Here is a 16,169-nt window from a genome sequence, read left to right as displayed (position 1 = left end):
GCTATACAGGACCGGAGCCAGAGGGCTCAGTACCTTACAGGACCAACCCTAAGTAGGTACTCCTGATAGACAATAAGAATTACCCATTTTGGAGGCAGACAGGTCACTGATGCTTTTCTCTTGAGTTCATTCTTCAACTTGAATTTAAAATACCAACATCCATTACTCTATAGAACAAGGCCAAAGTGGCCACATTCCTTCCTCTGTCATGGCGGTGGAAACCCAGAGTGACTTGTAAAAGAAACCAAATTCATCTCAGTCCCCACAGCTGTTGAGGCTCACATCAGTTCAAGTGCCAGAAATACAGACCAGTCCTCTTTCATTTAATGCAGAGGGGGAGTTGCTTGTTAAGATTGTCTCTGGTGGAGCAGAAGATCCTGACTGTTCAGCTCCTGTATACAGCAATAATGTCATTGATGCAGGAATCATTTGTCTTCGGTGGCACTTCTTGCATAACATTACTTATTAGTAATGCTTGCTAACATGAATAAGCTTTGCATGATCTGGTTCTAAGTGAGAAGTAGAGAAGAAAGCTGGACAATGCATATTTTAGCAGTTAACATGTTCATTTAGCTGCTTTGATTTTGGATAGTTTGAGAGAAAATGAATGAGTTTTTGGACAGTTTGATGATTCTAAAAAGTCACAAATAACTCTCAACTTTCCATTTGACAAATGAATAATTTTGGATGGTGTCACTAGAAAGTCATTGTCTGAGACAGCTGTCTCTAGGTGGAGTCTTGGTACATTTTTCTGTCTAAATATATTTATGGCATTAGAAGGTATCTGTTTAATGTTTACTAGGGCACACCTACCACCCTGTAGGATTATGATAGCCCTTGTATCATAAAAAAATACTAAACTAATTACTATAGTCTTTGGTGCAACTCTTTACTGTATGTTTTTATTTCTTAGTAAAATCTTCCATCTCTCTTACATACCTATACTGTCCTGTTATTTTATCTATGTTAGGCACAATATCCTAGGATATATTAGCCTTGTGGAACTTAGCTTCATTTGGAATAAGTAATAAATATAACCCAGAAGTTAAAACAAGAGAGAGAGAGAGAGAGAGAGAGAGAGAGAGAGAGAGAGAGAGAGAGAGAGATTTAAGGGTAACAACCATTATTGTGGGCAAAGGTATATCAGTAACTCATTATTTCAGATCAGAATATGTATGTTCCCTATAAGTTAAATATCCTATTAGATTAATTTTGTTACTGAAAATAATTTATATTATGTAGCTTGAGATAAAACTTTAACTGAGCACTGCAGTTTTAGAAAATGGCTTTATTATGTTTATAATAAAATGTATGCCACACTATTTTAAGACTCCAGTCAGGATAGAATCCAGTGCAGTGAACAATGCCAGGCCTGGAGAGCAATTCTCTCTAAAGAAAACAGAACAAAATATCAATATGGTAGAAAACAGTGATTTGACCAATATTTCATTTTAGATAAAATACATCTTCAAAATGAATCAATCAGGTTCTTACAGCACAACAACCCTTTTTTTTTTAAAATGGCACTAAATTTATTCAAATGCAATATTTCAAAGTTGGTGTCACCCTTCCAAATATATCTTAAAGGGAAAGGAAATGTCTTTTACAGCATTAAATCCTATTCAGTGGTATCTAAACAAATAAAATATGCAACTTCTTTGAATGTGTGTGTTCCTGAATGCATGTCTCATTGATGTGCTCAATAATACAAGATGATTGTATTTATGGAAGGTCCTAAGGATTTTCAGTCTCAAGCTCGTTTTAAGAATTTGGCAGGTCCAGCTGCCTTGGTCAGAGATGGGAAAGAGTTTGCCCTTGAAAAAATGGCTTATGGAGGCCCTTCTGCTATTCATGAATGAGAGCTGTTTAATGCATGATCTATGACTTATAAAGATCAGATCTAGCTAATCTTAATCCATCCTTCTCCCCCACAGGCATCATTCAAACCCAAATTAAGCCAATCCAAATCCCAGGTGTCAACCATCTGAGGTTGGTGCTTCAAAGCCTGAGCAATATTACCTTTGTTTTGACTAGTAATTCTTAATCATGCAAAAATATGATCTTAATTTTAAAATCTTGACTCTGCAATAACAGCAGTAATAAAGAACTCTTCTTAAAACTCTGTGTATTACTAAGTAATGTGTACTGAAGGCCATTAGTAATAGTTATAGGCAGCCTTGAACTCCATGACCTGGAGATGGCACCCTTTCCATTAAATTTCTTTCTTATGAGGGGTAAGTGTGATACTGGAGATTCACCATATTGTTATGCCCTAAAAAGCATGAGCTAAAATGATACTGAATCTAGATTCATCCCATTTCAGAAACCAAATTCACTTCTTGAACTGACAGTAATATGGGCTGCATGGTAGACTCAAACCTCTCCAATTCACTGTTTGCACTCGCAGTCTTTGAGCCCTATCAGGACATCATCTCTAGGCTGATGGGTTCATCCCAGACTCAAGATACTTCCCTATCCTCTCTGGATCAAGTTCTGGCTGCAGGTGAACAACCAGCACCAGACAACCAACACCATACAGAGTGCCATACATACTACTTGCAAATGTCTTTCACTAGAAAGCGATTACTTACTTTAGCCCAGGGTTTCCTACTTTCCATTTATGCCACTCAAAACAGCTTATCAGTGTCTGCCCAGTGGTTCACCAAAGTATTTTCATTACATATGTTTCAGGAAACAGCACTTGCAGAGTGAGTATACCATACTGCACTGCCATGCATGCTATGGCATCCCCTCATTCTTACTGCAAGAAACATTTAATGAGACCTAGAAAGTCATATAATGGAGCCATTTATGTATGTGAATATGGCATCCTGCACTTGGACAGGCTGAGAGGCGTACTGGGACATTGTTTTGTCAAGGTCCCCTCCAGTCACAGGCTTGGATCACAAACGCTGACATTTTCTGAGGTGCCAAAGGGAATTAAGATGCTCAATTCATTGCATGTCAGTAGAAACAGAGCCCCTAATTCTTGGAGGCATTTGAGTCTCTCAGCTAAGGATACTGCTTTCAACTTCTTCTGGCATGCAAGACCTAGAGCCAAAACCCCAGAACTCTGCATGCTGCTAGGTTGTACAAAGAGATGTAAAAATGAGTCTGTAATCAGAATCTTAAATTCTTCCTCTTGTTATTAATTTATTCAGTGGGGGGAAGGCATTTCATACATTAAGTTTTAGTGTCTGTTATTTGATGGTAATCAATTAATTTTTAACTATCTTTCAACCCTCTTTGAAGTTCTATAAATACCCTAAGCTAATAGAGACATTTTTATATTGGGAATGCAAATCCACTGTGAGCTTATTTAAAAAAAGAAGAAGAAGTCTGGTATAGCATGTTTGTTCAATGTGTTATTAACTCAGAAAGAAAATTGAGCCATACTGAACAGCAGAGTTCTGATTCCGGGGGTTGCAAACAATTCATAGTTAAAATGACTCAGACTAATTCACATTTTTTACAAGTGAAAAGGTTCAGAATGACCTTGAATTGAAAGCTCTGGACTTGCCCAGCTGTTTCCTTTCACTGTGTCCAAAATGCCTCAGAGGTGATGCTGTAAAAATGATGGAGAGAGAGGGAGTGAGAGAGAGAGAATAATTTTAGGGGTGGTTTCAGCATCTGAGATCCTGAAAGTGGACGAATAACATGAATTTAGATTGATTTAGTTTACACTTCCCTATGAGAGAGAGTTCAAACCATTTCATCTTTGATGGCAAATGTCAAGAGCAAACACTATAGGAAGTTTGCATAAAGGAAGATCTGAGGGAGCACAGGAGCATCAGCTGGTCATAAGAAGTCTCTCATCAGATTGTTAAGTTGAAAAAAAAAAAATCTTATGCTATCAGCAGTGAAAAAAATCTGAAAATTTTAACATAGTGGATTTCAACCCAGCTCCCTCAAGTGTGCGGTCTCTCAGCAGAACCCTGAGTAGCTTTCCCCGTGGTTTTTTGGCACCCGTATGACAATTCTCAGTGCAGCTCCTCTTTTTGCTGAAAATACTTCACAGACAACACTGCAGGTTGTGGAAGTTGCTCTTAAGAGCAGCAATTCATTCTGGAGGGATGAAAAGACATAAACGGAGGGATGAAAAGACAAACTCTCAATTGAGGCAGAAAATACTCAGACATATTAGTGGCCTTTTTTAAAATTTACATTTTCCCTGTTAGTTCACCCCTAGATCCTAATGCGTGATTTACTAATTAATTACTATTATTAGCTAATGGCAGTGAAAACTGAAATTACTGCCTGCCTAAAGCATAACAAAATTGACAATAAATTTATAGTTTGTGAATCACTTTCTTCTACAGGTCTGTTAGCAAACATTAGAGCTGTGGCTGCCTAGGTCATTCCATGAAAGTCATCCTGAACACAGGATGTCATGGCTTGGATATGGTAGTTGTGGAGCATTGCTCTCATCTTTGCCAAGGATGTACTGAGAAAAGGGGATAGGAAATAGGGCTCTGGTAGGCAATCACAGAGTGACACCCTGTTTAGGCAAAAATTGCTCTTACAAGTATGGTAGTTCTCTTGCTCTCTCTTGGCATACATGCAATTTCCCTTGTATCAGTAAAGATAGTCCTGTGCCAAACAAGGGAAAGAACAACCAAAAGCAGTAGCATAACAAGGGCAGGGTAAGCGGGGCGCTAACCCTGGTTGTAAATTTTGAGTGGGGTGTCAGCAGCATCCCATAGTGCTTCATAAATCTACTCTCTGGTGTTCAGCATTCCCCCTTCTCCTCCCTCCCTTGACTTTTCAGTGCTTGGCATCCTCATACTTTCCCACCCTTGGGTCTCTGGCAGATGATGTCTCTGACCAAGGGACAAAAAAATGACTAGTCATGACTCTGGCCAGTAGAATCATGACTGACAATTGACAGTGACATTTCTGTCTTAGATGGGATTTTTTCCCTTTCTCAGAAAATGGCGTATTCTCCAGGATACAATTGATAAGGGGATTTGAGAAGGGGATCCATGTCAATCCAGAGGACCATCTTAAAACTTAAAGCTAAAACTCAAACAGGGATGGCCAAAGTTAGACTCCTAAATTCTTATGCAGATTTACTTAAGCAAGGGGCCAGATCTGTAAAAAGCCTCAGAATCTAAAGCTCCTACTAGGATTATATATCAACTAGGGATAGTGCTCAATAGCCACCTCTGGAGCAAAGTGATAAAGTACCCCTAGTCATGTCTATACCATGCCTCAAGCATCCTTGGGGAGAGTCACTCTCAACCTGGAAAGATGCCAGTGAAGCCCCTCTGAAGGAGTTCCTCTCCTTGATACTCTCAAGATCTGTCTCCAGCATCCTTGAGAATGGCTAGGGTGGTGCTCCAAAGTGGCTTCGCTACCTCATGTCTAGGATTCATGTGTGTGAACAGGAGCAAATGGTCAGCCCAAGTTCAAGAGCAGCCTCCTTGGAAGCACTGGCAATACAGTGTAGACTTATCTTTTGTGTCCCAATCGTTTGAGTGAAACAAGGACTTCCAGTGACTGGATAGTGGAAAGGAGGCATTTTAAATAAAAAAAAGATGCTGTATCTGAAAAGGAGAATATGCTCGTGTTTTTACTTCTCCAGTCTCATTTTCCACAAGTAACTTTCCATAGTACTGTGCTAATGAAGCTATATAAGTAAGTGGGACTGAGGTTTCCAAGTCACTTGAGTACTTTTGAAAATGTTAGCCAATAATAGCATTGGAGGAAATCAGTACAGAGTGGTCACTTTCAATGTTGTGTAAGGCATTGTTCTGCCTACACAGAGGATGGGTCTGAACCCAAGATTTTCATCAGTATAAGCAAATTATCAGTGTAAACCTAGTGTAAATCTATCATAAATAATCCCATGCCACATCTTCCTTACTACCAACTTAATGGTTTTGGCTGAGAGATGTCTACACTTTGTGCTCTATCTTAGGGCCTTCGGTAGATGCCAAGAGCTGGCCAAGAACTATCTTAGTCTGGCATTAAAAGACTGCCCCATAGAAAATAACCCTCAGGCTGAAAATGTGAGCAATTCCACCCAGTAACCTAACTAAGGTAGGGTGACTAGGGCAGTAGCCCTGTGCTCTAACTTGGGGGTGAGGGCACAGAAAAATAAGAGGTGCAGCTGTTGTTAGTCAGCCATGCTGCTGGCACCAGCACCCAGGAGGTGCTGCTGCCCTGTGCCCTGCCTTATACAACCTGAGCAGGATCTTTAGATACTGAGGACTTTTACAAATATGATGCCTTGTTTAAGTAATAAGAATTTAGGGGTCTAACTCTGGGCAACTCAACCAGCAAGCTGCCTTGCTATGCCCCAGATACCAACAGATTCACAGTCTGTCTTGCAGTCAGGTCTCTGACCAAACTCAAGTTGCTGAAGTGGCTCTCCACTACAGGTGCATGTGCAGTGTTTGTTTGTATAACAATTACTTTCTTTCCCAATCTGAAACAGTGGGTGATCTCCAACGCTGGAACAAAATCAATAGCAGAAGAAAACAGTTTAGAAAAGAATGACAATGAAGTCACTCACTCAAACAGGAAGTTAGCAATGCATTGTTAGAACAAAAGAAAAGAGCCCAAGGAGAGAGTTTTAATGTAGCCCCTAGATACCATAGTGACCAACAACTGCATGGATACATTAGGTAGATTTAAGGTACTTTAGACATCCAAGACACGTAGGAAGCAACACAACTATGGCAGAATACCAGGGCAGCTGTCCAGGTGCCAACACAAGGTGTGGGGGAAGGGAACAGGGTGACCAAGCAGAAAAATAGCTGGTGCTACTACAGCCACGCAGCAGCAGCCAGAAGTTGCTGCTGCCCTCAGCACCTGGCTGCCTTGTTATGCCTCTGCTTATAGGTCACATGAAGGAAATCAACAGAAATACAGTGTACTGAATATTCTATCCCATTCAAAAATATACAAAAGAAAGAAGAACCAGCAGCGGCCAGCCAAAATTACGAATGCAGTTCCATTTAACAGAAAATCAATATGACAATAAGATGCTAGTAATGAAAGAAAAACCGCAGCAGTGTCTCAATAAAGATTTCAAATTACAAGATTATAAATGGAGAGCCACAGTCATGTTGGACAGGCAAATATGACCACAGCAATACTAGATAGTTTAGGGTAAGTGCCTGCAGTTTCCAACAAAGCCAAGGGGAGCTACAAACATGCATCTAAGGGCAGGATTTGGCTCTAGGACTTGAACATGAATAATCGTGGCAGAGAGAGATGAAATCCTAGAAATAAAAGATTTGCTTGTGAGAAACCCATATAGCCAAACCCATGGGGAGATCCTTAAAGGAAATCTCTGCCATTCTTTATTTCCAAGGTTCTTGTACAACCTGGTGGAGTTTTTTATTAAGTACAGACACTATTTATTAATAATAGTATTAGGCTCTTTTATCCAAAGAGCTTCAAATATTTTCAAGACATTTATTAAGTGAGCTTTACAGTGGTCTCAGTCCTGTTCCTATTAATGATATCAATGGTAAAATGCCTTGCCCTTTAACTTTAATAGTACAGGATCAAGGTTATTGTGGCAGAAGCAGGCATTCATCTGTTCATTTTACCAAGAAGGTAAACAGAAGAGATGTTGAATGGTTTCACAAAGTGATGCTTGAGACAAGTGTGGCAGAGTTGGGACTTCCAGGAGTTCTAGCTCCTAATTTGATATTTTACCACCAGTCCATTCTTCCCATTCCAAATGGTTGTGTATTTAAACAATATATTAAACACCGTAAAATTATAAACTTCTTTCTTGCACATGATTATAATCAAACAACTCTGTAAGGTAAAACATTAGCTGCCAGGAAGACATGTGTCCCTTGTTGTCTACAAAAATGTATTCATTTCTGAACAAATCTGTAATGTGCCATCCTACCCTGCCTTCTGTCTTTCTTACACTGTCATCAAAAGGCGACCTTAGGAGATTTGGGGGGTGGGGGGAGGACAGGGAGAGAAAGGTTTATGTGTTTGTGGCTTACAAAGGGTTAATGTCCCTGTGCTTTTCTATCTGAATATCTTACAGCAAATGGATTAGCGAATTGTATATTGATACAATTATATCAGAGAAAAGGAAATGGGGGAAGATTATAAAGAATCAGGCTGTAGACTCAAAATGGTGGAAGTCTGTAAACTGAATATGCTGGTGACACCAAAGAGAAAAGCGTGTAGAAAAATGATAAATTAGCGAAGAAAAAGCTTCAAACTCAGGAAGCATCTAGGAAAGGAAACTTTAGCAACATATTAGGAAGGAAACGGAGCAAATGAAATGCCTAAACTGCAGACAAGCTAAACTCAAAAAGAGAGTGAAAGAAACTGCAAGTATTAGCATGTGACAAATCTGTAAAGTCAGGAAAATGACACACCTCTAAAGGGAATGATCCACTACCAGCAGAAAAGACAACAGCCTAGATTAAAAACAGGAAGAGTCATTTAGTAGCAGAATCTTGCTGAATTCTGGCAAAACTCCAAGAGACACCCAAATCTACATGTATCAAGAAACAAAGGCGCTCATTAAAAGAATGAATTTAAACCAATATTGTGCATGTTGGAGACAGCCAGAGAACGAGAGAACATTCAAAAGCACTAACGAGAATTGTGTTTCACAACTCTGTCTTGGTTGGATTTTTCCTCCCCTTTTCAAAAAATGGCATATTCTCCAGAACACTACTGATGAGAATTCTGCCAGTAACTCAATAATATTGGATTCACCCCTTACAGCCACTACCTGAAACAAACAAACAAAAAAGAATTACCTACACCAAGTGCAGCCTCTCATGGAGGCTGTTTCACCAGGACAATTGCTTTTGAAATCTTAGCTATGATATAAATTGGAGAATGTTTAAAGATGATAATAAATTAGTAAGTAAAATAAACTTAGAAAATCAAAGGGTATGTGACTTTTATGAGTACCATGACAATATAACTTGTACTGTATGCATGAGATTTGGGTGTTTTGGAATTTATAACCCACACGCACAAGTGGTCAGTGGTGAACTACTCATAAAAGGCTGCCAAAAAGTTACTACAGCTATAGAGAATGTTTTAACATAGATCTCGCTCTAATGGGAAGCGTTCTGAGTCCACCACATTCTTATCAAGCCGGATAATAAAGTCTACCTGTTTTGAGATTTACACAACCGTTCCATGAGCTTGTAATAGAAATTTAGCTTCAAATTTAACTACTGGGAAAAACCAACTTCCACTAGTCCAAAATTCTGGATGAAAACAATATCATCCTGAAAAACATATTTCTCATTCTCTTCATGAAAGACCTGATCCACTGAAGTAAATGGGAGTCTTTCAACTGTGTTTTATTGAAACAGGGTCCAGTCCCAAAATTCCACATGCCACTGATTATACAGACAATATTAGGCACTCAGCAACTGAATCCACAGTATTTGTGACAAGTCTCCGCTTCCTGGAAATTATACCACTTCCATTACAAGTTATAGAAACACTTCTATCTCAAGCCATCGCAAAGCCCAATGCTAAATGGTGCACATTTTCAATATATCTCTGTTAGTCTGAGAAGTACACAGTCTTTTCAGAATTGCTGACTTTTTAGATCATACATAAAAAGGCGATAAACAGAAAATAGGGAAAAATACTGTTTTTAGTTATTATCTCATTACCTTTTAACTAAGCTTTTGATGAAGACTGTGCAGTGAACTTGCATCTGTACAAGATCTTTCAATGAAACGTGAACATTTATTTCAATAAAAGCTCTTCCTTCACCAACATCCTGTGGAAAAAGTCAGGTGTTACCAGTCATATAGATGTCTACGCTATTGGCTTTGAGAGGCTAAGGAATTTTCTAATAAAAAAAAATGTGCCTTCTATCATAAAATAGTTTCTGTAATATTTGCTACAGTAAGAAAAAACATCAAGGAAATTAAACAAGATAAAAATATTTAATATAGATTAAAAATCCAGAGTTAGACAAGAAAAGGTCAGTAATCAAAAGGTGTGATAGCTACAAACAGAGCCAACTTACAAAAAAGGTTAGCCATGTAAATGGCCAAGTTAAATAAGACACAGTTAAAGTTCACTTGGCTCCAATAATATATAAACACACTCATGATGGTTCTGGGGGACTAAGTTAGCTTCAACATAGTCTTGTTTATCTTGGCTGTTTTAGTGACTACCCATTCTGTGGATTGGCTCTGTGTGTAGACATAACACCTTTCTGCATATTCTTTACACTTGGCATCCTTCTCTATCTTAAATGTTTGCCTCAAATATCATTTTTTTTTGTTTCGCAAAATAATTCAGTGGCAAGAATGGAATCACCATTCTATATTTAGGAAAACAGTAAAAATTTGTTATAGAATTTCAAATATTCCATTTCCCTGCAAACATTTGAGCTTCTAAATGCCTGAAGTATAATCAAATATCTAATTAATTACCATACTATTTTATACCGCATTAGACAGATCAGGGAATAACAATACATTCATCACCAGTAACCAATTCAAAACTGGTACCGACTATTAATAGCTACTATCTGATGGTGATTTGTGGACTTGTGTTATAGGACTGACTGATAGGAACAGTTAATAATTTTCTATCAAAACAATTTTCTACAGAAAATTGGATTTCTGAATAAACAAAATTTATCATAAAAATACCTTCTTTCTACTGAAAAACACCCCAAAGTTTCATTCCTAAAAATATTTAGATTTGGATATTTTGCCATAGTGTCTCATGGAAGTTGTAGTTCAGTTTCCACAATTCCCCATTCTGCTTAATAGATCAAGCTTCCCAGCCAGACAACACTTCTTGTTGAAACTTTTGTGACCATGAACTCTTAATTATACAACTGCCTCCCTTCACAAGCAGGGTGAAGTCAATTTTTAAAGATTTTTCTTCTTTGTGTTTTTTTTGGCAAAAAAATTCTTTGGAAAAGTCCCATTTTCTGACTAGAACTCATTAGATCTAGTCATAAAATGGGATTTTTCCCAAGAAAATAAAGGTCTCTGTTCCATTTCCTACATACCAGCTATGGAGACAAATGCAGCACCAAAGCCAATACTTTTATCAGTTCTGTGGACAACTGGATGGCTACTATTTTGGGACTGTCAATCTGGCATCACTTCTTTCTCTTACAGCATACATTTTTCAAGAAAACATAATTTTAGGACAAGAATCTCAGATAAATGCAGGGTTAACTCACCCACCAGGGGGAGTCTCCTGTGGCAGGGGTATTCATACTAGTTATGCAATACCTACTTTACGTACCCGTGTAGTTGTGAAACGCATCCATTATCACAAGCCTGCCTATACTAAACTGACAGAAAAGGGGGAGGCAGCCAAGAGAAAATGAAGACAAGCCCTGTGTCAAAGAAATTCAGTTTCTGGAACTGATGGGACTGGAAGACCACCAAAGGCTACTTAGAGAACTTGAGGCTGTGATCCTTAGATGCGCCGAGTCAGCTCTATGGACATGAAGGTAACGCTAATTATCCAGAATTCAGTAGGAGACAGATATATTTATCAACTGGGGTTCAATATTTCTGATTATTTTCCCATTGCAGTTTTGCTGGTTCAGCTTAAGTCACAGGGATGTTTTCAAAATGAATTATTTTTATTTCAAAATGGAAAAAGCAAAGAATCAGTATTGGGTGGAACCTTCTGCCTACTCGGTCTCTTAAAATATTCCTACTCCAAAGTGAACTTTCTTCCCAATGCATTTCATCCTACAAATGACTGGACCTCTCTTGTGCATTTAAGGACTTCTGAATAATATAAAAAGACAGTGCTTTAGTTTCTGTTGGCAACTGCTGCATGATCTGTTAAAACATTAGCATTTACCCACAGCTATCATATCATAATTTCTGGGATACATTAATATTGCCTAACTCAGGAAATAATGGCTATAGTGCTGTTGTTACTCTGCTTTGGTCACTGAGGAGAAAAGCTGCTTTGGTAATGGTTACCACTATATGGTTTTTAGTGGACACTTATGAGAAACCAGATATTTTACATCTCTTTATAGCTTGCTCACTCTGTAATAACAGGATAGAGCTCGATTGTGATAATAAGATCTGTTCTGAGAAAGCAGCATGTCATGTAGTAGCCTGGGACCCACAGTCTCCCTCTCTGTCTGTATTACTCTGAAGCAACATTAAATTGTGCTGGCTCTATCACAGTACACCTTTTCTGACACAGATACATTATCATGAGTCCAGATGGAGGTAGCTAAGTCACCATCTATTCTTGACCACAGCAGTTCCAAATATCTTGAAAGGCAACACCTGTGCTTGCAGAAGGTGATGATTTGGTCTTCAAAAGTATGAACTGTCCCTTTAAAATACTAGCATAGAAATCAGCAGAAGCTTTCTACCCATTAGAGAAGTGAGGCTTTGGAACAGTCTGTCATTAGGAGTTAGTGGATGCATCTACATGTGCGCTTTACTGAGGAGTTGACTAATTTGCTCTGCAGTAAAGCATAATAGTCTACAGGTGCATCAGTATTAGGGAGCAATAGATTAATTAACTGTGCCATAGAACAGTACTTTCAGGGATGGTGCTAACCTATGGTGGAGTAATTTACTCTGCTGAAACGGTGATAGGGGCTGGCTAGGGCAGGAGGGTTCCAAACTGTGGGGGCTGCCTGCTGCCTAGCTCCTCCTTGTGCCCCAGCCAACCCCTCCATCCCCTGATGCCACCACCTGGAGCCTGGGGTTGACTCTCAGGGTCCCCTGACAGCCTAGGGCAGCTCTGCCTCAGCTCCAAGCGCTGTGGTCCTGGATGCATGTGTAAATGCTGCACCTCGGAATCAGCTAGGAGCTTATTTCTTCACACTAACAGCATGCATAGATGCACCCACTACAAAACTCCAACTAGCCTCAAGGTAGAGCATAAAACATTTATGAATGGGATTATATTGGGCATGTCTACATGAGCTGTTAACTGCGCAGCAGCCTAATACTGCACAATAGCACGTCACAGCACAACTGGTGCTAATATGCTAATATGCAGCATTGTGACTAAAAAGGTGTGTGCCAATGCTACTGCACAGTAATGCCAGTCCCTGTGCATTAATTTAGTACACCATTATACAAATACTAAATTTTATGCACGATAACTACAGCACATTAATGAATGTGTAGATGCTCCCACTATAATATGGTTTACTGCATAGCAGAGGACTAGATTTAATGAGGCGGGAGATACAATCCAATCCTACATGGTATCTTCCTAAGCGCAGAAGTGTAAGTCTGTTCAATATTTTTCAGATAAATATATGTGTACTTAACCAGTTGTCTTAAGTATGATGTGACATCCTGACTTCACTGCATGCAACAGCAAAACTCCAAATCCAATAGAGCAAAGACTCCATCCCAGGTGGATGATGCTACTAGAGGGAGAGATTTTCAAACCAGCCTAGGGTTTTTATATACTCATCTTCTTTTTAAATGTCTGTCTATATCTCCTAAGACCCTTTGAAATATCAATTACCTATTTTATGTAAACAGTAAATTTTCAGTAAGTGATGCTGAAGCAAATTACTTTATGTGCTGGTTCTTTAGGTTAGTTTGCTCATGATCAGAAAACAGATCTAACTGGTTCAAGGAATGTTGGGTTTTTTAAAAATTATTTTTAGAGAAGGGTAAGCAGTAATGCAGTTGTACCAGCAATGCTGAGCAGAATCAGTGTAAATGTTATTTCCAAGTTCCATCTTTCTCTCTGTGACTCACTATATGTGTCTATTTCTGTCTATACATAATGGAAGGGGAATAACTTCATGCTCTGAGCATTGTACTTGTTGTGGAGAGCTCTTCCTGGTTTAGGTGCTGTGTTGCTCTTGCATCTTGTGGACTTTTAAAATCTTTTTCTCAAGTGATCTTCATCTTGTTTACTGTGACCTCATCCTACTTGTTCAGCTTGCCTGCAAGAGTAAAAAAGACCTCAAATTATATCTGTTACAAGTACCTGCAAGCTTTTGTTTATATGGAATTACATTAAAAAATTATACAATAAGCACAAATGGCCTTTATAACAGCAACATGTAGGCAGACTTACATGTAGGAGGTGTAATAGCTGAAGGGCATTGTAACAACCATAGATTGTTGTTACAGGGTTACTATAGCTTGCCTAAACATCTCCATGGAGGGCTCTCTCTTTTTTTTTCTTCTTTGTTTTGGTTTATCATCAAAGATTCACCTTCTGAGCCAATTTTTTTTCAGCTTTGGTTCTGGCCTTAAGGGTGATCAAAAATGGTTCGGCCATTTTGAAATTTAAAGAAAATGGAAAACAGAAGACACAAAATCCGTAACATCTTACTAATTGCTTTTAATCCACTGCAGGTAAAATTTCTCTCACTATATCTTCCCATAGTGTCCTCCTCTATTTTTTCATGTTCAGCTTGACCCTGTAGTCAAGTAACTGAATTCTAATGTAAGTGTGGTATGACATATTTACAAAAAGTAAATCTGGGAAGTGTGGTTACAAACACCTTGAAGAATGGGTACGAAGAGGATGGAGCTAGACTGTTCTCAGTGGTGGCAGATGACAGAACAAGGAGCAATCGTTTCAAGTTGCAGTAGGGGAAGTTTAGGTTAGACACTAGGAAAAACTTTCACACTAGGAGAATAGTAAAGCTACACAGAGAGGTTGTGCAATCTCTGTCCTTGGAGGTTTTTACTAGGACCCAGACAGATAGAACCTTGACTGGGATAATATAGTGCGAAGGTGGTCCTGCTTTAAGCAGGGAGTTGGACTAGATGACTTCCTAAGTTCCCTTCCAACCCTCATTTTCTACAATTTCTATGATTCTATGAAGTCAGTGGGCAAACAGAGAAGTCTTTTCCAGGAGGGTTTCAATAGCCAACTGCTACCATCTCATCCATGTCAACAATGGGATCTCCACCATGTGTGTAGACCCACTATGTCAAATAAAAATAAGAGGGGACGATGCTAAGCAGTTGTGCATGACAGGACATGGCATATTAAGTTTGCTCAGCACTTCTGGTATAAGACACAGTTTGGGAGTCTTATGTATGGTCCAATTTGAATTGTTTGGGCTGAAATTTTAATGCTAGGGTTTTGGGATTTGTTTGTTTGTTCACATTCAAAAATCTTGTGACGTTTCTCTTCAACGGTTCTAGCACCACTGTGCTCGCTGGACTGCACATGTGCCAGACCACACAAAGAAAATAAGCATGCTTCCTGCCCTCTTATCTAGGTGTGACTCATAGTTTCATTGGCCATCTCCACAGAGCAAGTGAACACACTTCAGCCTGAGGTTACATGCGAGAAGCTGGACTTTCCTTGTAATGTCTGACAAATTGATAAAATAAATAAGGGCAACTTTGCTATACAATCCTGATTCATCCAAAGAGTAGGTCTATCCTGTGTCCTGAATGAGACAAGCCTCCTATGGGGAAAATAGCATATAGGTTTATAATTAAAAACTATATTCTAATACATAAGCACAATGAGGCTTTAATAACATATGCTTTTGGGTAGCATGTTAACTATGCACAACACAAGCATATTTGTGTGCATATACATACAGAGAACATGTCTACACACAGTGATATTTGAGGTATTTCCAAATCTAATAGCTAATCTCCATAAACGGAGATTTGTGCAATTTTGTTAATTCTGACAAATAATTATGACCCAAAGACTTTCCTCCACCAAAATAAATGCAGCTATAGAGAGTTTAGAACCAGTCAAATAATTTTGACAAGCTACTTAAAATATTCAAATAGACTGTGAACATCAATTACAGTGATTTGGTCTGCTTATAGGCACTGAGTACAGAAAAAATATAGAGATCAAATCAAAATCTGTTGGTTACTAGGAACAGCATATGTATAAGTTCATACATATGCAGAACTTCACACATACATGTGTGCACTTATGCACACACATGCACAAGGCATGTGTATATTACTATATTGGGAGGTGCCTAGTTTTATGTTGCTTTATACTTAATAAAAAATGTATCACAAAAGGCACAGCACTTCTTTAATATTTAACTTAGTGGGCAATACAAAAAAGCGTAACACACATGACTTACATGCCAAGAACCTAGCCTGCAGCGGTGTCATCAGAACATCTTAAGCATTTCTACCAACCAGGTGCCCACAGAAAGGAAGAATTTCATGTCAGTTATATCTTTATAGCTGCTTGTAAATGCACATACAGATCCTTCTACTCAG

At 38.8% G+C, this 16,169-nt stretch overlaps 1 long non-coding RNA gene across 1 annotated transcript in view; it reads right to left on the bottom strand.

Annotated features, from left to right (window-relative positions):
• The window catches only part of LOC149873708 (uncharacterized), a 725,387-nt gene that overhangs the window by 64,239 nt on the left and 644,979 nt on the right, over nt 1–16,169 (bottom strand). The window contains exons 8-11 of the long non-coding RNA XR_016442736.1: nt 13,632–13,888; nt 9,630–9,739; nt 3,496–3,565; nt 84–1,389 (exon numbers count right to left, since the gene is read on the bottom strand). This is a non-coding gene — a long non-coding RNA (uncharacterized LOC149873708). The remainder of the gene's footprint in view (nt 1–83; nt 1,390–3,495; nt 3,566–9,629; nt 9,740–13,631; nt 13,889–16,169) is intronic.

The sequence above is a fragment of the Crocodylus siamensis genome, chromosome 1 (genome assembly GCF_052110815.1).
Source record: "Crocodylus siamensis isolate JL-2025a chromosome 1, ASM5211081v1, whole genome shotgun sequence".
Taxonomy (NCBI): Eukaryota; Metazoa; Chordata; order Crocodylia; family Crocodylidae; genus Crocodylus; species Crocodylus siamensis.
Note: the sequence above shows the minus strand (reverse complement) of the source record. Positions and strands in the feature narration are given on the sequence as shown.